Raw genomic sequence first — 22,440 nt, 5'->3', positions numbered from 1 at the left:
AAAGGGGCAGTTGGAAGAAGGAGCTTTACGGTAAAGCAAAAGAAGTTGAAGAGCTGCGGGAAAAAGGTTGAAAAGAAGGTAACTGTTTCCTGGGGGGCTGCAGCCTCGAGCAGTCCCTAGGTTCTCCTGAAACTGCTGAGAAGGGCTGCGTATGTCAGCTGCAGCCTGGCATGAAAAAACAGCCCGTGTGTGGTGCGGCCTGGATGAATGAAAACGCCCACGCCCGAGGCCGCGTGTGCTGGGTGGTCCCCTAGCGAGAGCGTGGCCTGGGAGGCAGTGGCCTGCCCAGTGGACAACCCAGGTGGGCCAGAAAAAGAGAAAATCCCAGACGCGTGTGCCCCAGGCCCCGTGCTGCACGAAGTGCGGCACGATGGAGGGCCTGGGGGGTTAGGCGCAGGGTGGGGGGATCCCAACAGGCGGGAAAAGAAAAAGGGAGGGGCAGCCAGAGCGGCGCCCCCACCCGCGGCGGGACCCAAAGGAACACAAGTAGACAGAAGCAAGGTGGGAAAAGTAACAGGGGGGTGGGAGGACAGGAAGGAGCACCGGCGGCATAAAATCAGCACAACAAAAGGTGGAAGGGGTACAAATACCCCAGAGAAGCAGGAACAAGACACAACCAGGTTAGGAGCTCACCTCACTCGGGTAAGCTCCCAGGGCCTGGTTAAGGCGGTAAAGGATTCGTTTTGGATTCGTTTTCGTTTTGATCTCGTTTTTGCCTCTGCGGGCTTAAGCGGATTGAGTGTTTTTCCCAGGTCGTTTTTGCCTCTGCGGGCTTAAGCGGATTGAGTGTTTTTCCCAGGTCGTTTTCGCCTCTGCGGGCTTAAGTGGCGGGAGGAACGCAAAGAACGGTTGCGGCGAAGAAAAAGGAAGACCCCAGGTGGCAACGGAGGATTCAGCAGCGAAGAGCGGGACCCCGGCTGGAGAGAAACGGGGACAGCAGCAGAGGCCCGTGAGCCTGGAGCTGCGTGCATAAAAAGGAAGAACCACATCGCGGTGTCAGCGTAGCCCAACGGAGAAGAGCGAGACCCCGGCTGGAGAGAAGCGGGGACAACAGCAGTGGACCCGTGAGCCGGGAGCGGCGTGCAGAAGAAGGGAGAACCACCTCGCGGTGGCAGCATAGCCCAACGGAGAAGAGCGGGATCACGGCTGGCGAAAGGCGGGTTCAGCAGCGGCAGGCCCGAAGGCCGGAGCTGCGTGCAGAAGAAAGAAGACCGCCACAACAGACACCGTCGGGAACCAGGCTGCGGAGGCGGTGAAGGAAGCGGGAGAAGCAGGCAACCAGGAAGCTACGCGGGCAGCAGGCACCGGATCGTGGATTTTGTTTCAGGTTTCGTTTGCTGCAGTTCCTGACTGACGAGGATGGTTTTCAGTGGCGGAAATGCGGTGCAGTCCATGACCAGGAAGAGGGTTTTTTCCAGTTGGGCTGAACAGGGAGGCCGTGCAGTGTTTCCGACCGAGAAGAAGAAGTTTTCCAGTTGTGGCGCGGGTTCCAGCGAGGGGGAACTTCGCAGCAGCCATGAAAGGGCGGTCGGTAAGGAGCCGGTACAGCAGTTGGAGCATGCGCTGGGAATGCTTTGGGGCTTCGGGACAGGGAAAACGGGCTGCAGCGAGATACTGGCAGCAGTGATCGGGTGCTTCACAAGTTGTCGCGTCGGCCGAGTGGCCAGAAAAAGAATAGAGTTCCGCGAGCGACGGCTTGGCTTGTGGCGAGCCACCAGCACCAATTACCCAAGAACCAACCAGGGCCGAGTTCGGCGCAGCCCTCCCGGCCGCAGCACATTGCCCGCCACCGTCAGCAGAGGAATCTCAGGAGGAGAAATACCGCAGGCCCCACAATTTGAACAGCGCGCCTGACGTAGAGGACAAACAGAAGGGACGGACATCGTCCCAACCCCTCCAGCCTTGCCACAGTTTGTCATTGCAGTAAAGACGGTGTGCAGGAAAAAGGCACACGGACAACCCGCAGCGTCCACCGGAGGCAAGGGCAGGCAAAGCAGACCCACCAGTCCGTTTTACCCTCAGCTTCGCACGGAGGCAGCAGCTGGCAAGGATCGAATGCTGCCACGAGAACGTAAAACAGGCCAGTCACGGAATTGACAGCGAGGGGGCGTTCAGTGCACACATTGGAAGCAGGACGACACGGAGCAGACCAGGAGCATGGGGGGTGGGGGGGGCCAGCGTCAGGTCAGTTCACAGCTCCGAGTGGGAGCCAACTAACAATGCCCCAGGCCCCGTGCAGTACAAAGTACGGCACGATGGAGGGCCTGGGGGGGTAGGGGAGTTTTAAGAATGGTGTCGCACGTGGCGCAACGATATGCATACAGTTGATGACACAGTTGCTGTGATGGCATGCCCCTCTTGCGGCCACGGCAGTTCATGACCGCTATACAGGTAATTTGATGGAAATGTTGCTTGGATGGCAGGCCCCCCCTTTTGCGACCACGGCACCATGGGCGCACCAGTGGCTAGCAATTATTTAAAACTGTCGTGGGAAAGGGGCTCCTGGAGTGCTTAGGAGTAAGGATGGGAGTGGTAGCGCCCTCTGGCCGTAAGTGGGAGTCAAGGGGTTATTGGTAGCCATGCGCATGTAGTAAAATAAGGAAAGTTAACGAAGGGAGGTAAATATTAGGGACCGAGTTGATGAGGCTGCCCCTGTTTTCCCTGTGTGTGCATGGGGACTTCTCTCCTTTCTGTGCCGAGGGTGATATCACGGGCCGCATCAGGCACGGTGGATCCGACAATCAGTATGGGGTTTGCTGGGGAAGCCCGCATTAAGGAGATCAAGCTGGTTAGGGCAGCGTCCGCCCAGGAGACAATTAAGCACCTGAAGAAAGGAAAGGCATGCCGAGAAGATTAGCATGGCCCCTGCGCAAGGATGACACACAAATTCGTGAAGCGTTCCATATTTTAAAAGCACCCGTGGCACAATCAGTAAATACAGTCAGCAGTAAGCATTAAAGGGGCAGTACGTGCCAAATTAGTCGGGAATGACGGAAGAAAGAACAAGAAGAGCGCAAGAATTCAGCAGCCGGTCAAGTGGCACAGCGAGCAGAATGCTTGTCGCAGCGGCTGCCAACGTAGGCTCGAATCCTGGCTGGGCCAAACCCAGCCCCCCCACACAAGTGCCAAATCACAATTATTATCGCATGGGCCAAAAAGGCAGAAAAAGACCATGGGGCCAAATGGGTGTTGGATGTGATGCAAAAGGAAGAAAGGGCTAGGACAATGTCGCCCCTGCTGCTAGAGGATTCCACGGACAGCGACGAGGAAGCCGCGGTACCCCAAGGACAGAAGAGGGCAAGAGAAGTGGCGGAAGAGTCGCAGAAGCCAGAGAAGAACATGCTAGACCCAAGAGGGGCACAGGAGCAGCCGGAGGCGCCGTTGAGGAGTCAAAGGAAAAGTATTGTTAAAAGGGATAACAGAGTTGGGGAATAAATGGTGAAAAGGTTAAAGGCATGCAGCACGGCTCAGGGTAAGTCGCCCAGAACCGGGGAGCATGGAGCACAATGGGTGCTTGATGTAATGAATAAGGATGAAAAGGCAAGGGCAAGGTCGCCTTTGCTGCTAGAGGAGGCCAGCTGCAGCGAAGAGGAATACCACAAGGCCAAAGGAGGTCGAGAGAAGACCCAAGAGGGGCACAGGAGCAGCCGGAGGCACCGTAGAGGAGGCAAAGGAAAGATACGGTGAAAAGGGATAACAGAGTTGGGGAAAAAATGCTAAAAAGGTGAAAGGCATGCAGCACGGCTCAGGGTAAGTCGCCCAGAGCCTTGGAGCATGGAGCACAATGGGTGCTGGATGTAATGAAGAAGGATGAAAAGGCAAGGGCAAGGTCGCCTTTGCTGCTAAGGGAGTCCAGCAGCAGCAAGGAGGAATACCACAAGGCCAAAGGAGGCCGAGAGAAGACCCAAGAGGGGCACAGGAGCAGCCGGAGGCGCCGTTGAGGAGGCAAAGGAAAGATACGGTGAAAAGAGAGAACAGAGTTGGGGGAAAATTGGTAAAAAGGTTAAAAGCATGCAGCACGGCTCAGGGTAAGTCGCCCAGAACCCGTGGAGGGAAGGTTAAGAAGCAAGAGGCAAGGGGTAACGTCTTCAGAGACGAAAAGTAGCAAAGGTAAAGAGGGGGGCCATTTAAAGGCATGAGTGGATAGGAAGGGAGTAGTGAGCAATAACGAACAGAAAAGGGGGGCCTGGACCAGTGGGCAACGGGTTTCCCATACGACAGAGGGTGGCACAAGGAAGTACGCCAGGGTCGAGTTACCAGGGAACGGGTGTTACCTGACCAGTCTACCTGACTGTAAGGTAGAGGACATGTAGGAGGATGAGAAGGGATCATTAAAAGGGCACCAGTAGCAAGGACCCTTGTTATAAGGGGAGGGCGGATTTCCAAAGATGGTACATTGTTATATTGCAGTAATACACAGATGACGGGGTGTCACTTGTAACATACCAACAGAAAGTCTTAAAGGCGACAAAGCATTTGGGCATGATGGGAAAATAATGATAGAAGCAAAGACAGGTACAAACATCAGGACATGATAATAACGACAAGGAATCATTTGAGGTCAGGGGAACAGAACCGGTGGGGCAGTCAATAGGGGAAACAAAGAGGACGGCAGAGTAGCAAAGTAACAGACCACCAACGGTGCAAAAGGGGTGGCAGGGGAGATAGCGTGAAAAGCATAGCTGGGAGCATGGAGCACAAGAGGAAGGGCAGGAAAGGGGAAATGCCAAAGTGTCCATTAAGCTTACACGAATAAAGCATCGGGAAAAGGAGAATATGGCCACGTAGAGGGCAGGAAAATAACACCCACACCGGGAAAAGGCATGGGTTCCACGAATAAAGCTCCGGAAATAATTAAGAGGTTAGCCAATAAGGCTGACTGGAAAAAGGAAAAAGATGGCCACATGTATGGCAGGAAAATAACGCCCATACTGGGAAAGGAATGGGTTCCCCGGAGAAACATCGGAAATAATGAAAAGGTCAGCCACAAGGCCGACTGGAAAAAGAAAATATGGCCACGGGTTGGCAGGAAAATAACGCCCATACCAGGAAAGGAATGGGTTCCCCGGAGAAACATCGGAAATAATGAAAAGGTCAGCCACAAGGCCGACTGGAAAAAGAAAATATGGCCACGGGTTGGCAGGAAAATAACGCCCATACCGGGAAAGGAATGGGTTCCCCAGAGAAACATCGGAAATAATGAAAAGGTCAGCCACAAGGCCGACTGGAAAAGGAAAATATGGCCACGGGTTGGCAGGAAAATAACGCCCATACCGGGAAAGGCATGGGTTCCACGAATGAGCACAGGAAATAAGGAACAGGTTAGCCATAGGTTTGGCTGGAAAAGGTAAAGATGGCCAGGTGTATGGCAAGAAATTAACACCCACACCCGAAAAGGCATGGGTGCCACGGGAGGAGAAGCAGAAATAGCAACAAAGAGGTCCGAGAAATAGGTAAAACCAAAGGAACCAGGGCGAGCCAAGGAGAATCAGGACAGGAACGTACAAAACGGGTAAGCAGTACAAAAAGCAGGTAAAGGGGTGATAGCGGAAACAGGACAAGACGTAGGTAAAATGTCAATGGCCAACAGGGGCGATTGCTGTTAAAAAAGCGTTGGCCCAGGGTAAAAGGAAAAGATGGGCAGCAGCACATTTGTCTGCGGCGCATATACCACAAAGGTGGCCGGGGTGACGGACCCAACAGATAGCACACGGATAAGGAATACAATGAGGGGCTGGGCAAGATCACTGTTTTGGGGGGACCTGAGCGGTTTAGACAAGCAACCCCTCAGGTGTGGCGGCACGTGTCCAGGAAAGGATGCCACAGGACATCGAAAGGGAGGCTAAAGGAAGGGGGGCATCCCAACCCCTGGACACGAGGTGCCCAAAAAAGTGTTAATTACTGTACAGCTGTCATAACCAGTGTACAGTGCCATTTGTTTGTATATAATAAAGGCCTACGGCCATTTTAATTTTTCCACGCAAACAGAGCTGTCGCGTTATCATTCATGGGGCAGGGCACAGTATAACAGGGTAAAGAGCAGGGGGGGAACCCACACTACTCAGCCTATGCCCCAGGCCCCGTGCTGCACGAAGTGCGGCACGATGGAGGGCCTGGGGGGTTAGGCGCAGGGTGGGGGGATCCCAACAGGCGGGAAAAGAAAAAGGGAGGGGCAGCCAGAGCGGCGCCCCCACCCGCGGCGGGACCCAAAGGAACACAAGTAGACAGAAGCAAGGTGGGAAAAGTAACAGGGGGGTGGGAGGACAGGAAGGAGCACCGGCGGCATAAAATCAGCACAATAAAAGGTGGAAGGGGTACAAATACCCCAGAGAAGCAGGAACAAGACACAACCAGGTTAGGAGCTCACCTCACTCGGGTAAGCTTCCAGGGCCTGGTTAAGGCGGTAAAGGATTCGTTTTCCACCCAACCCGCCCTACAAGAAAGGAAAGAGGAAAACCGGAACAGGAACGCCGAGTACTCTTTCACGGTACACGGTAGAAGAAAAAGTCGTAGGCGGCGGCACGTGTCCAGGAAAGGATGCCACAGGACATCGAAAGGGAGGCTAAAGGAAGGGGGGCATCCCAACCCCTGGACACGAGGTGCCCAAAAAAGTGTTAATTACTGTACAGCTGTCATAACCAGTGTACAGTGCCATTTGTTTGTATATAATAAAGGCCTAGGGCCATTTTAATTTTTCCACGCAAACAGAGCTGTCGCGTTATCATTCATGGGGCAGGGCACAGTATAACAGGGTAAAGAGCAGGGGGGGAACCCACACTACTCAGCCTATGCCCCAGGCCCCGTGCTGCACGAAGTGCGGCACGATGGAGGGCCTGGGGGGTTAGGCGCAGGGTGGGGGGATCCCAACAGGCGGGAAAAGAAAAAGGGAGGGGCAGCCAGAGCGGCGCCCCCACCCGCGGCGGGACCCAAAGGAACACAAGTAGACAGAAGCAAGGTGGGAAAAGTAACAGGGGGGTGGGAGGACAGGAAGGAGCACCGGCGGCATAAAATCAGCACAACAAAAGGTGGAAGGGGTACAAATACCCCAGAGAAGCAGGAACAAGACACAACCAGGTTAGGAGCTCACCTCACTCGGGTAAGCTCCCAGGGCCTGGTTAAGGCGGTAAAGGATTCGTTTTCCACCCAACCCGCCCTACAAGAAAGGAAAGAGGAAAACCGGAACAGGAACGCCGAGTACTCTTTCACGGTACACGGTAGAAGAAAAAGTCGTAGGCGGCGGCACGTGTCCAGGAAAGGATGCCACAGGACATCGAAAGGGAGGCTAAAGGAAGGGGGGCATCCCAACCCCTGGACACGAGGTGCCCAAAAAAGTGTTAATTACTGTACAGCTGTCATAACCAGTGTACAGTGCCATTTGTTTGTATATAATAAAGGCCTAGGGCCATTTTAATTTTTCCACGCAAACAGAGCTGTCGCGTTATCATTCATGGGGCAGGGCACAGTATAACAGGGTAAAGAGCAGGGGGGGAACCCACACTACTCAGCCTATGCCCCAGGCCCCGTGCTGCACGAAGTGCGGCACGATGGAGGGCCTGGGGGGTTAGGCGCAGGGTGGGGGGATCCCAACAGGCGGGAAAAGAAAAAGGGAGGGGCAGCCAGAGCGGCGCCCCCACCCGCGGCGGGACCCAAAGGAACACAAGTAGACAGAAGCAAGGTGGGAAAAGTAACAGGGGGGTGGGAGGACAGGAAGGAGCACCGGCGGCATAAAATCAGCACAACAAAAGGTGGAAGGGGTACAAATACCCCAGAGAAGCAGGAACAAGACACAACCAGGTTAGGAGCTCACCTCACTCGGGTAAGCTCCCAGGGCCTGGTTAAGGCGGTAAAGGATTCGTTTTCCACCCAACCCGCCCTACAAGAAAGGAAAGAGGAAAACCGGAACAGGAACGCCGAGTACTCTTTCACGGTACACGGTAGAAGAAAAAGTCGTAGGCGGCGGCACGTGTCCAGGAAAGGATGCCACAGGACATCGAAAGGGAGGCTAAAGGAAGGGGGGCATCCCAACCCCTGGACACTAGGTGCCCAAAAAAGTGTTAATTACTGTACAGCTGTCATAACCAGTGTACAGTGCCATTTGTTTGTATATAATAAAGGCCTAGGGCCATTTTAATTTTTCCACGCAAACAGAGCTGTCGCGTTATCATTCATGGGGCAGGGCACAGTATAACAGGGTAAAGAGCAGGGGGGGAACCCACACTACTCAGCCTATGTGCTATGCGGCTCGGGTGAAAATAACACCCCGGCGATGGTCGTGTGTTCGCCGTGACCCGAGCTGGGGCGTGGCCTGATAGCTACAAGCTGCCCAGGGGCCAGTCTGGGCAGCCCAAAGGTAGCAGAAGTTCTGGGCAGGTTAAGAGCGTGGCCGTGCTAGAGGGAGCCCACCCGCTTCGTGGTCCGGCGGGGTGGGCAGTGAAGAAAAGAAGACCCCGGCGGCATTAACGCGATCGCCAGCCCCGCCGGGGGCCAGCACATTACCCACTCTACCCGGGGCCAGACAGGGAGAGCGGGAGAGAGAATAACTTACCCGGAGCCCCAGCCGCAACATCTTATGTGGCCGGGGCTCAGCAAGGATGTATGCTAGTGAACGCTGACTCTTCCCAAGGACTTTCCCCACCTGGGAAAAAAAACCTGCAACGAAGGAAAGTTAACCCCTGCACATGCTAGCAGGGCTCATATGACTATTTAGGGCTGCTAGAGCCCCAACTGAATACAAACTGCCACAGGGGAAATAAAGGAGAATAAGGGCCCCCAAAGCCCTAAGAGGAGAATAAGGGCTTCCAAAGCCCTAGGAGGATGCCACAAATGCCCCGTGACAGCCAACCGCGGCAGAGCGGGGGTTTCAGTGCATGATTGCAGGAAGATAGGGACGGCTCCAACACAAGGTACTGCAATTTACTGACTTTGGGTAATGACTGACCAATGAGGACTGTAGCTTAAGAAGACTGCAGTTGCCTAGGGTGTTCAAAGTGTTGGGTGATAAAGTATATGTGGAATGTGGGAAGATGTAATAGAAGTGATTTCTATGGTGAATTTAGTGATAACCTGCTTACGGTTAATATATATAGGGGTTTGAGCAATGGGTATACTTACCTATATTAATGCATCATCAAACATTCGAACGGGAATATGGATTGGGGCAGCGGTTGGCTTGAAGGAATCAGTTATGCTTAACCGTTGCATTTTATTTTATATAAAAGCCTGTGAGGGCAACTCCCCTCCGGTGTACTGTGCCTTATTAAGATCTGGAACTCAGCATTGTGGCCCATCTCCTGAATTAACATCCCTTTAATTTGCAGGTGCCTCACCAGAGCAGCTGGTCTGAGATGGTGGGGTGCTGCCAGTGAGGTCCGTCCCTGGCTCTGAGTATTTCTTTAATACTGTGTTCATCCGGGTTAGGGGAAAGAAAAAACAGGGGCTTCACCTGGTATATGGACTTCCTGTCGCAGAGCAAGAGAACCCTTATGGTATAGGTTCAACATTCTTCACCCACCTCATTCAGGTACGACAAGGGACCTTTGTGGGTAATGGAGGTGTACAGGCTTGCAGCACGTTTGGTTATGTTTCCTTCACAGCTGGTTGTGTGCGTTCTTCTGCCTTTTCGCTTGAGCGCCTAGCCTGGTGGTGTCTGTATGCTATCCACAGGCTGCTCTCTCGGAGAAAAGTCTCCCTCAGCAGGAGGAGACCCATTGTTCTCACCCTGTGTGTGATGTGGGTTCACCACTGTTACGTGGTCTGGTCTATGGGGGACTTGGGACCACGACAGACTCTCATTGTATTTCGTGTATTTTGAGGGGTGACAGGGTGTGAGTGGTGTTGTCCTGCTGTCAGGTGGGCGTATGCTTGGTTTTCAGGCGAGGGCTGTTGTTGGGTTTTGGATGCAGGGTGGAGTTTGGGACTCAAGATCTGAAATTATGAAATGGGAAAGTTATCTCAGAAAGATGTACGGTTACTGTAGTGCTGGGGGCTTTTGTGTAATGTCTCTTAATGTGCTCATTTTCCTGTTTCGCTAAAAGGGGGGGTCTTGACCCTTTTCCCATCTGCTTTGCTGTGTATGTATGTGATGGTATGAGTGTTCCTAGGTAGAATGTTGTGTGAGAGTTCTCTGCTGTGTGTTCCTGGAGTGGCAGTTGGAGAGAGGCTAGCTAGAGAGAGAGCGGGCGGTGGATGTGTCCCTTATGTACCTGTGTCCTGTTCCAACAGCTTGAATTTTTCTAGAACAAGGCTCCTGCTGTATCTGTGGATCAATCCACCTTACCACGCACTGCTTCTAGAACACCAAGTGTGGAGAGATCTGGGGACAGAGAGAAAGGTATAGAGAGAGGAAGTAGAGACAGGAGAGAATGGTAGATCAGAAAGTCACAGAAGGAGGGTGTGAAGATAAATGAAAAGGGACAGTGAAGAAAAGGAGAAACATTTGAAAGGGTATGAGATGAGAGGCTGGTAAACTGACCAAATTACAGGGAGTTTGAGGGGTTCTAAGAACAGGAACCCCTAGGAAGTCCCGGAGAGAGACAGTTAGAAAAGGCTATGGACTTTAGGACACCTCTTAGGAGTAGTCAGTGAAGTCAGTAGGGGTTACCCGGCATTAGCAGTACAACATCTTGGGAGACTAGAGGGTGAGTGGGAAGGACGAGGGAAATAGGAAAGATGCTCTTAATCTGGTCATCCTGAGGTTTCTGGAACACTTGCTGCATATTATAAATAAAAACCTTGAAATACAACTAATGATGGTTGGATTCTTACGGCCATCCGGGACCCCTTTTAGGCCTCGAGAGTAAGTGGAAAAGGCCTTTGGGCATTGCTTAAATACAATTAGTTGGTGCAGGAAAGCCTCAAATCACGAGTTTAAAGTCTCTGCATGGGGGCCTTATAGTGGACACGGCCCACTGAGAGTGTTTCCTTTATTGTTGAATGTCTCCTTTGCCCACAATAGCTTGCCTCTACCTCAGTTCTTTTATACGTCATTCCAGTGGCTTATTAACCAATTCACTTCATAGAAGGGCAGCACTTGTTCTCTCTTGCCCACCCAAGGCCAATCTGGTATGGCTCAGGAAATCCTTTAGTCAAACTCTCCTTTTGTGTCCCCCAGCTCTCATTCCACACTCAGGCAATTCTTGGCTCTGACCCCTCTGTCAGCGAGCTCAGCTTTGACAGACCCTGCTCTGGCTATCAGAAGGAAGGAATCCAATATGATGATCTGGTTAGTAGTCCCTTCAACTCATAAAAGACTCATTGGGTACTCTCCCCTCACCCACTTGAGGGGCAAAAAACCTTGGGATCATCTTTGACTCTTCTCTCTCTTTCTCTCCACACATCAAGTCCAATTTTCAGCTGCAACTCCTCAGGGGCATTCTACCTTTCCTCACCTTCCCCCAGAAGCTTAACATCTTCAGAACTCTGGTTCTCTCTAGGCTTGACTACTGCAACAGCCTCTTCCTCAACCTGCTTCTTACTTCCCTTTGCCCCCTTCAACTAATCCAGAATAGGACTGCGAGACTTATCCTTGGCCTCAAGCCCAGGGACCACATCTCTCCTGCACGGAATTCTCTCCACTGTCACCCAGTGACCGCAAGGATCAAATTCAAGACCCTTTGCATTAACTCTTCTTCTCTGTTGTCACTATCTTCGTCTTCTGATGACTCATTCCCAAACATCTTCCTTCACATATGCCCAACTGTATTCTTTTTCTGTGGATGCGGTCCATTGTCACCATTTGGCATCTCTTTCTGCTTTTTCTGATTTTCGTGTGCTTGCCATTGTGTTTGAACAGAAAGTTACCAAAAACGTGAGGCATCTTCTTCTGCTCGCTCAACCCAATGCACTGCTGCTGCCTTGCGCTGGGAATGTGTTGCAGTGATGATCTGCTTTCCGTTCCCCTTGCCAAGTCTGTTTACTGCCATCTTCCTCTCAAAGTGGCTCTGTCTTCGACTCCCCCGTGCTGGTGCCTCTTCTTGCCTGCCTTGCTGTGATCAGTCGCTAAGCAATGTTCTTCTTGCCTGCCCGATATTGATACTTTTGCCCGGGATCTGTTCTTTCAGCTTCTGCCGGCCGAATTACTGCCTGGTGCCCACGGATTCCTGCTTTTTGTGTCTTCCGGTGAGTTATGTATGGGCACGGATTGTGGTCATATGGGGTGCGGGAGCTTCTTTGCCTTTTGGCCCCCCATGCCCTCTTTCGATGTCGGTTTGCCGCTTCCTGTCCTTTCAGTACCAGCAACGACGTCCGCGATGCTCCGCCACACCTTTTGCTGTATTTTGCTAACGTGCCGTTCTTGAATGCTCTGTGCCGTTTGCTTTCTTGCTGTCCCTTGCCTCATACATGCCTACATTTGAAAATCAAAAACCCTGAGATGTATGCCCCGCCCACAGCCACAGAAGACTCCGCCCCTTTGCACACGGCTTCGACCAAACACACCAAAAAGGTAAACTCGTTTTTGTTGTAGCTGTCATTGGAAACACGTTTGCAGTTTGCAGTTTACAGAGAAATGCAATAAATGTCATTAAATTGGTTATTCATAACCAGCCAAATTGCATAGGACGAATGGGATACAGCTGCCATAAAATCAATACACACACAAAACCAAAACAGGATATGTTCTTCAAATTGTGTTTTTGAAAACGTTAAATTGTGTGCCTGTTTTAAACTCCAAGAACCAATACAAATGCTTTTCCTGGAACTTGCAGTACCGAAATTGGATGTTTCACCTTAGTTGTTTGTTATTTTTCATGAGGTTATATAGTGCAGTCGTGAAGTGTCAGGCCTACAAACCTGCTGGCTGTGGTTCAATCCCTGAGGTAGGATTTAAATCATGAATTCAAAGCAGACCTTCAATGTTTCTTGCTTTAGCTGGGGGGGGTGGACTGGTGTACCTTCTTGAGCCTTGGCAAACTGGCCAAAAAGAATGAAAGCTGAAAAAAAAAGAAACCCGGATTATAAGCAGTATTACCACGTTTGTTTTGCTTTAGCTTTCATTCGTTTTGACCAGTTTGACTTATGTTTTAGTAGCCAGGGCAACTGAAACATAAGGCAAACTGGCCAAAAAAAATGAAAGCTTAAGCAAAATAAACACTGTAATACTGTATTACCGCGTTTATATTGGGCAATGCTGCAGTGCCTCACAAAGCGAGGCAGAGTAACTGCTGTTACCATCAGCAGGCCCGGAGAGGGGCAGCCCAAGCTCCCCCCCCCACTGCTCCTCTCCTCCCCCCACAGTCGAAGAGACACGCAGTCTGTTTCAGCACAATGCTGAGGAAGGGTGAGGTGTGAGCAATCACCTCACCCTTCCTTCAGGCAACTAGATGCTAAGCACCAAAGGAAACCAACAGGCAGGCAGGGACCAGCTTCAAAGCGAGGCAGGGTAACTGCTGTTACCATCAGCAGGCCCGGAGAGGGTCAGCCCAAGCTCCCCCCCCCCACTGCTCCTCTCCTCCCCCCACAGTCGAAGAGACACGCAGTCTGTTTCAGCACAATGCTGAGGAAGGGTGAGGTGTGAGCAATCACCTCACCCTTCCTTCAGGCAACTAGATGCTAAGCACCAAAGGAAACCAACAGGCAGGCAGGGACCAGCTTCAAAGCGAGGCAGGGTAACTGCTGTTACCATCAGCAGGCCCGGAGAGGGGCAGCCCAAGCTCCCCCCCCCCACTGCTCCTCTCCTTCCCCCACAGTCGAAGAGACACGCAGTCTGTTTCAGCACAATGCTGAGGAAGGGTGAGGCGTGAGCAATCACCTCACCCTTCCTTCAGGCAACTAGATGCTAAGCACCAAAGGAAACCAACAGGCAGGCAGGGACCAGCTTCAAAGCAAGGCAGGGTAACTGCTGTTACCATCTGCAGGCCCGGAGAGGGGCAGCCCAACCTCCCCCCCCCTCACTGCCTACCCCCACAGTCGAAGAGACAAGCAGTCTGTTTCAGCACAATGCTGAGGAAGGGTGTGGTGTGAGCAATCACCTCACCCTTCCTTCAGGCAACTAGATGCTAAGCACCAAAGGAAACCAACAGGCAGGCAGGGACCAGCTTCAAAGCGAGGCAGGGTAACTGCTGTTACCATCTGCAGGCCCGGAGAGGGGCAGCCCAACCTCCCCCCCCCTCACTCCTCCTCTCCTCCCCCCACAGTCGAAGAGACATGCAGTCTGTTTCAGCACAATGCTGAGGAAGGGTGTGGTGTGAGCAATCACCTCACCCTTCCTTCAGGCAACTAGATGCTAAGCACCAAAGGAAACCAACAGGCAGGCAGGGACCAGCTTCAAAGCGAGGCAGGGTAACTGCTGTTACCATCTGCAGGCCCGGAGAGGGGCAGCCCAACCTCCCCCCCCCTCACTGCTCCTCTCCTCCCCCCACAGTCGAAGAGACATGCAGTCTGTTTCAGCACAATGCTGAGGAAGGGTGTGGTGTGAGCAATCACCTCACCCTTCCTTCAGGCAACTAGGTGCTAAGCACCGAAGGAAGCCAACAGGCAGGCAGGGACCAGCTTCAAAGCGAGGCAGGGTAACTGCTGTTACCATCTGCAGGCCCGGAGAGGGGCAGCCCAACCTCCCCCCCCCTCACTGCTCCTCTCCTCCCCCCACAGTCGAAGAGACATGCAGTCTGTTTCAGCACAATGCTGAGGAAGGGTGTGGTGTGAGCAATCACCTCACCCTTCCTTCAGGCAACTAGGTGCTAAGCACCGAAGGAAGCCAACAGGCAGGCAGGGACCAGCTTCAAAGCGAGTAAAGCGCTCATTTTTTGGCTCATTTTTTGTATTCCGTACAGAGCCTGCCGACGCAGGTCCGAATCTCGACAGGGCCAAATCAGCCTTTCATTCTGCCGAGGTTGATAAATAAGCACCACACAACGTGGGCAATAATAAGCAGTGCTCAGACACCTGAGGTTTCGTAGCGCTATATAAATATGGAATTATTATCTTCACAAAACAGAGCGCCAAATACATCTGACGGGACTGGTGTTTTATTTGAAATAATGTCGGTATTGAACTAACCAGCAAATAACTATGGGCAGCATATTTTCACAATGCCATGCATCACTGAGCCCAGAGACCAACAATTTAGTTTACAAAACTGGAGATAACAATGAGCTGGGCTGATAGCACAGTGAGTAGAGCGCCGGCACTGACATCAGTGCTGGGCCGGCCGAAAGAGGTGCGAATGACGCCATGGCCAAACGCAGCTTTTCATCCTTCCAAGAGCAATGACCACCACACACCATGTTCAATAATAAGGAGCGCGCGGATACCTGAAGTTTCGTAGCGCGATATAAATGCTAAATTATTATTGTCATTTTATTTCAAGCTTATGGGGCAACACACACACCGTACATAGACGTGCATTTTTGCCTGGCAAAAACATGTTTTAGTTTATAGCCAGCCAGACGGCACAATTAATAGAGTGCGTACTTTGACACCCGTGCAGAGCCTGCTGACACAGGCTCGAGTCCCGGCAGGGCAAAAACTCAGCCTTTCATCCTTCCAAGGGCAATGAGCACCACACAGTGTGGGTAACAACAAGCAGCGCTCGGATACCTATGGTTTTCGTAATGCGATATAAATACTAAATGTACTGTCATTTATTTCAAATCTTATGGGGCAACAAGCAAACAAACCGTACATGAACGTTAACATTTTCTGGCAAAAAACAGCTGTTTTAGTTTACGGCCGGCCAGACAGCTAAGTAAATAGAGCGTTTACTTTGACATCCAGGCAGACCTGCTGACGCAGTTTCTAACCCAGGCATGGCCAAACGCAACCTTTTATCCTTCCGAGGTTAATAACGGAACACCACACACCGTGGTAATAACAAGCAGTGCTCCGATACCCGGGGCCTCGTAGCACTATCGAAGCGTGCTACGTAGCCGGGTAACAATATTATTACACAAAGTAATCACTCGCCTCAAACAGGCAAAGAATAATGGCTCCCAAACGAAAACCATAGACAGCAGCACAGAACCCTTGGTTACAGTTTTTCAAATCCTGACAGATTACAAAAATCCATATATGGTCAAACTATTTTGCCGTGGCCCCCACCACCCCCGAACAGGATGGTGAGGGGCAACCATATCAGAAGTACAAATCTGAAAATCGACTAAGAGTAAACGCACACGGAACAGAATTTCTGGTACAAGCAATAAAAAACAGTGTCAACAGTCATGAAACAAGTTTATATCGACAACTCAGTACCCTGACACGGGGCACAACAAGGCGTGGAGCAGGCCACCCAACAATGGGGGCAGGCCATGGACAGCACACAACAAGCCAAATTACCTACAAACAATGCAGTTCTCGAATTCCCAAAAAAAAGTTGCGGCACAGGTAGCGCCAAGACACAAGCCTCCCGCATAACACAGGAAGTGTGAGAATGCAGCAAGGGATAACACGATACCTGGGAGCTCAGAAAAGAAGTATGAAAGCAGCAGTACAAAAGCCAACATAAGTCCTAACATTTTGTACACCCGGACAGATCATACTGGCGCAGTATTGAAGCCTGGCAGAGATAACACACAAGCCAATGTGCATCAGCATCAGCCTAAAACAAAGGCCACAGAAATGAGAACTCGTTGAAAGGAATCTTCAACTACTTAGAGCTATCCACAAATGAAGCTGGCCAAATATCACTGTGTACGCGGAACTAACACAGAACCGTGAAACAAGGGTCCGCTTAAAGAGAACCCATTGAAAACGATCTACAACTAAATATAGATATCCAAAAACTGAGCTGGCCGAATCTTTCTGTAAACACAGAATAAACACAGAACCCTGATATGGGGTCCAAAGCAACACTCCTACACCAAACCCCACCTACAGGGCCCCCAGCATCCGACTAGGCGCAGAGGTGAAACAAGATCTGGAAATTTGGGGGAATTTCCTCAAAGATTTCAACGGTACCTCACTTAGGCGAACGCCTTTGAATTCATGGACAAAAAGGGTCCTTTCCACCGAGGCGGCCGGGAGTAAGGGGCTTTGGAGCCACACTAGACACAGAGTGGGTGGCAGGACACTGGCCCAACCCATGGCAACAGGCAGAGTGGACTAAAAAACATCACCCGTTAGAAAAATGTCCCATCTGGCTAAACATTATACATCTGGGGCAGGTAGCTAGCTAACGCAAACTCTTGGTCTGGTGCGACAACATGGCAGTAGTAGGCTCCATAAACAGAAGGTCCACAAAAATACTCTTTTTACTAAAAATACTACGCGCCATCACAGCTGTCACACTACAAGAAAACTTGTGGGCAAAGCAGAGCACATCACTGGGGCAGATAATAACATTTCAGATGCATTATCCCGCTTTCAGTGGCCAAGACCCCGGGAGCTAACGCCGCACGCCCGGGAACAGATGACGCCAATACCAGCGGAATGCTGGAAAACCATGGGAAATAAAAAAAAAATAACGGCATCAACACCAGCGCCAGAGAGCCCAGGCTGGGATGCCCAACAAGAACTAGGCGCCTCAAAAACGGGTGCCAATAATATAAACGGCATCAACACCAGCGCCACAGAAAACAGGCCGGGATGTCCAACAAGAACCAGGCGCCTCAAAAACGGGTGCCAATAATATAACGGCATCAATGCCAGTGCCAGAGAGCCAAGGCCGGGATGTCCAACAAGAACTAGGCACCTCAAAGACGGGTGCCAACACCTCCCTAGGCTTCCTCACAGAGATGGCAGGGAAAGCACTGGCAAGCACCACGCAGCGCAGTACAGTAAGTACCTACAAACAGTTTTTAAAAAAAGCCACAGGCATAAAACATGTAGAGTTAAAAACAATTAAAGACATAGAACTATTTTTAAAACGAGCGCATGAACAAGGCTTTAAGAGAGACTGGGCCAAAAGACACCAGTTGCAGTCTTTTATGTCTCAAAAATACGGGGCGATTCACACCCCACCCAAAGGGCCCTCACTTCTTATGCATTGAAATGCTGGGGCAGAATAAAGGGCCCCCAGGTAGACTCCCGCCGCCCCCCCTCCCCTGATTTCAACAAACTGGCACAAATTACAAACCAGCTGGATGCCATATGCTGGCATCCACACAAGATCTTATTGTTCAGAACAGCTTTCTTCCTGGCATACTTCGGGGTGTCCCGTATGGGAGATCTCATTGCTTCCAGCACCAAGGCCACCAACGGGCTGGGCGTCATGTAAGTCAGGGTCAGACAATAGAAACCCAACAAGCAAAAAACAGGGGTCAAAAGAACCATCAACAATTGTTGTTATCAATGAGGCAGTAAACTGCCCGGTATGTTTTACCAACCCCCAACGCACACAAAGCCTCAAAGTGTGGGAGGGTCCTCTTGATCCACAACGACGTCTCGGCACTAGCCGCCACTATTTCAAAAAGGTACTGAGGAAAGCAATCAAAAATGTAGGGGGGCCCCCCAAGAGTTGTGCACCCACTCCTTCAGAATAGGTGCCGCCACCTCAGCATGGCAAAGAGTTTTTTAGCTCCCCAACAACTAAAAAACACAGGGGGTTGGAAGTCAGATTATTACAAAAGTTACATCAGACCACAGCTAATACAGCCTACCACCCCCACTTTCTTTCTTTCCCCCTCCCTTCATAACAGAAACACCAGGCGAAGGGAGGATCCCCCCCAATCGTCATGGATAGACGGCCACCCCCCCTTTTTAGCTTTTGGACAGACCGATGGGCAGAGGAGACCAAGGTTAGGCCACCTTTCAAAACACCATTTCCCCACGGTGAGGCTACAGAGGCCTCGAGGGGCAGAAAGCCACGAAACATTAGCAGATCTGGTCGCATACGGAGACCCGCCAGAATTCCTGGTCATACACCTAGGGGGAAATGACTTAGTATCATTTGGAAGGAGAAAGTTAACCGAGGACATGTGCTCCTCCCTCGCAGGCATCTCACACAATTAGAAAAGAACTGAAATATACTTCTAGGCCATCCTACTCAGAAAGAAACGGCAAGGGGCCAACTGCTACAAACCTGTAGACATTCCTAGACGAAAAATCAGCAGGGGGGTAGAAAACTTTTGTACAGCAAGAGGACTGGGCTGCATAAAGCACCCAGTCATTACACTAAGGGACCCAGACCTTTTTCACAAGGATGGCACCCACCTATCAATCAAGGGCATGGAAAATTTCTTTCGAGAAATTACAGCAACTCTAGCCTTCAGGGGTTGTCAAAAGGAGATACTTTTGGGGGAACGCGGTCAGCCGTCAACCTACCCACGTGAAGCGGCACGGGCCAGAGGGGGTAACCCCAAGACCCGGTGCCCAAAAGTATTGTTATTATCTTATGATATGTGATTATTGTTATTTGCATAACACTATCTGTACAATAAAACCTACAGCCTTTTATTGCCAACACTTGACAAACAATGTGTGAGCCAAATTATTCTGGGTGAGGGTATGGGTTCGGCAATGTACAAACATGCATGCATATGGGTTCAGCAGTTATGGGCAATGCTGCAGTGCCTCACAAAGCGAGGCAGGGTAAATGCTGTTACCATCTGCAGGCCCGGAGAGGGGCAGCCCAACCTCTCCCCCTCACTGCTCCTCTCCTCCCCCCACAGTCGATGTGACACGCAGTCTGTTTCAGCACAATGCTGAGGAAGGGTGAGGTGTGAGCAATCACCTCACCCTTCCTTCAGGCAACTAGGTGCTAAGCACCGAAGGAAACCAACAGGCAGGCAAGGACCAGCTTCAAAGACCTGCCCCTCCCAGGGGGCCAGATAGTCGGCTATCCGGCCGGGGGCTGGAACACAACAGCCCCCACTACTATACAGATCAAAGACCCAGGGCTTCCCTGGGTCTTATAAATACAGAGCGACATGCTCTGAGAAAACACAAACAGTTTGTGGACCCTGAACGGGGACCCAAACACTCAGGAGGTGCACTGTTTACTCAGTGCCTTCCAAAACTTTTCTTCTTTACCACAAAACTCTCCCACCCTACAAATAAGGGAGACGAACAAAAGAAAAGAAGTACAGGGCACTATACGGTGCCCACAACAAGTCGTGGGAAATGAGAAGGCGGGCACGGGCCAGAGGGTGTAACCCCAAGACCCGGTGCCCAAAAGTATTGTTATTATTTTATGATATGTGATTATTGTTATTTGCATAACCATATCTGTACAATAAAACCTACAGCCCTTTATTGCCAACACTTGACAAACAATGTGTGAGCCAAATTATTCTGGGTGAGGGTATGGGTTCGGCAATGTACAAACATGCATGCATATGGGTTCAGCAGTTATGCTCCAGTCTGCATTCTTCTTGGTCCTGCCCGGGTCCCGCACACACCTCCAGCGATTGGCTGCAAAAGACTGGTAGCCAATCGGCTGGAGGATCGGAGGGACCGAAAACCCAGAGACTCCAGAGTCTTCTCCGGAGACCCGGAGAAGAGGATAAAAACCCAGAAACTCCGGGGAAAACCCGGAAGTTAGGCAGGTATGCCTTCCCTTCCCGTTTCCCAACACGAGATGTAGGGACTTGCAGCCTCGCTCCTGCAAGCAATGGAATGATTTCTTTCTTCTAGGCAGAAACCACTGAAATTAAATGTCTGGATGTTACGCTGCTGCAAACCCGCTCCCTAGTACCCCCCTGGCCCCAAACGGGGGGAAGAGGAGGGACAGAGAGTCTCGAGGATTAGGCTACTGCAAACCACCAAACAAGAAGCATTATCTGTGAACTCAGAGTCCAGTACACTCAGGCCCGAGCGTTTCTTCTGCAAGTCTGCTGCATCAGCCCTGTCTTTATAGGGCAATATATCCTGAGGCCAGGGGCGCCGAGTACGGGGGGCTGCGGGGCCCGCCCCCATCCCGCCACAGAAAAAAAGTTGGGGCTGACCCCCCCGGGCCGGAGAGAAGAGACGCAGTATGGATGGTCCTTTGTTCCATCCATACTGTGTCTCTCTCTGGCGGCCCGGGTAAAAGCCAGGGAAAAACGATGTTTAGAAATTGTGGGACAGATGCAAAGCAAGAGGCTCTTGCTTTGCATCTGTCCCTCAATTCCTAAAAATCGTTTTGGGTTGGGTATACTTCTACATCTGTGCACCGGGGTACACCCAACCCAAAACGATTTTTAGAAATGGAGGCACAGATGCAAAACAAGTCTGTCCCTCAATTTCGAAAAATCGTTTTGGGTTCGGTGTATTTGTACATCTGTGCACCCCTCTTAGTAAGAGGGGTGCACAGATGTAGAGGTACACCCAAACCAAAACGATTTTTAGAAATGGAGGCACAGATGCAAAACAAGTCTGTCCCTCGATTTCTAAAAATCGTTTTGGGTTCGGTGTATTTGTACATATGTGCACCCCTCTTGGCAAGAGGGGTGAACAGATGTAGAGGTACACCCAACCCAGAAGGACTTTTAGAAATGGAGGTACAGATGCAGGACCGAGGGAGCGAACCTGTGTTGCGCAGACCGAGGGAGCAAACCTGTGTTGCTCTGTGTCGTCTTGCTTCCAATGCGAGCACGTTGCCCCTGAGCTATCCTTCGATACTCTAAAGATCTGAATTACATTTAATGATACAGAACCAGAACTATTGAGCAAGTCTGTCATCATTAGAATAACTCAACACTGTTGTGGTTATACAAGAGCTCATATATTTAAAGGGATGGAATGTAGCAGCACTATTCAATAACCCAAAGTTCTCATGCATAGTTAATGTGAAAATACTACACTTCTCACCACTGGGACAGTACTGCCACTTCTCACAGAGGATTCTACACCTTTTATGGGGCAGCACTGATCCAGCCTACTGCTCACATGCTCAGAATTGTCATTTCTCAGCAGGACTGCAACACTATACCATTGTTTTCTGTATGTTGAGTGCTTCTTCACCACCAATGTGGATTCATGGCTCTCTCCCAGTGTCTAAATAGCAGATCTGTCTGCATTCAATTGGCAACAGGCATGTCTGGAGCTGCCTGCTGTCCATAAGCTGCGGCTCGGGATGTTGGGAGCCGTGATGGGGCGGGGGATAGAAGGCTCGAGCCTGTCCGATAGCAGAATCAGCAGGGTCTTAAAACCTGCTCACTCATTCTGGAGGGGCCAGGGGCAAGATGAGCCTGATCCCACATCCAGGGGGTTGTTACCGCTTTATCTCTCCTGAATGAAGGAATGAGCTCTCTCACACACAAGTTATCACCCCTGCACACACATTGAATGAATATGGTATGGATCTATAGATCGGGAAAACTGGAGAGACAATTCAGAGTGTTTTAACAGAAATATAATTGTCTTCCCAGATGGGAGACTGACTCCATTAATATACATGGAGTCACTGAGATGACCAAGAGTGAAACTGTACATTAAGTTGTGAGATTACCAGCAATGGTTGATACTATGCTCCAAGGTGTGAGGTGCCCACTTAATATATCACACTGTTTATAGTTGTGAGACCCATCCTGAATGCTTGCCCAAAGAGCCTTGGCCAGAGTTTCACACTGAAGAAGTGAGCATGTG

At 51.0% G+C, this 22,440-nt stretch overlaps 1 protein-coding gene and 1 non-coding gene across 2 annotated transcripts in view; one reads left to right on the top strand and one right to left on the bottom strand.

The window, feature by feature from the left end:
- Positions 1-22,440, bottom strand: part of PTX4 (pentraxin 4) — a 147,443-nt gene that overhangs the window by 101,460 nt on the left and 23,543 nt on the right. The gene's annotated exons all lie outside the window — the stretch shown is intronic.
- Positions 2,804-2,910, top strand: LOC138570496 (U6 spliceosomal RNA). Its single transcript, XR_011303539.1, has one exon. It is a non-coding gene; the product is annotated as a U6 spliceosomal RNA (small nuclear RNA).

The sequence above is a fragment of the Ambystoma mexicanum genome, chromosome 2q (genome assembly GCF_040938575.1).
Source record: "Ambystoma mexicanum isolate Mex_15411 chromosome 2q, UKY_AmexF1_1, whole genome shotgun sequence".
NCBI lineage: Eukaryota > Metazoa > Chordata > Amphibia > Caudata > Ambystomatidae > Ambystoma > Ambystoma mexicanum.
This window is presented reverse-complemented; position numbering and strand designations above follow the sequence as displayed.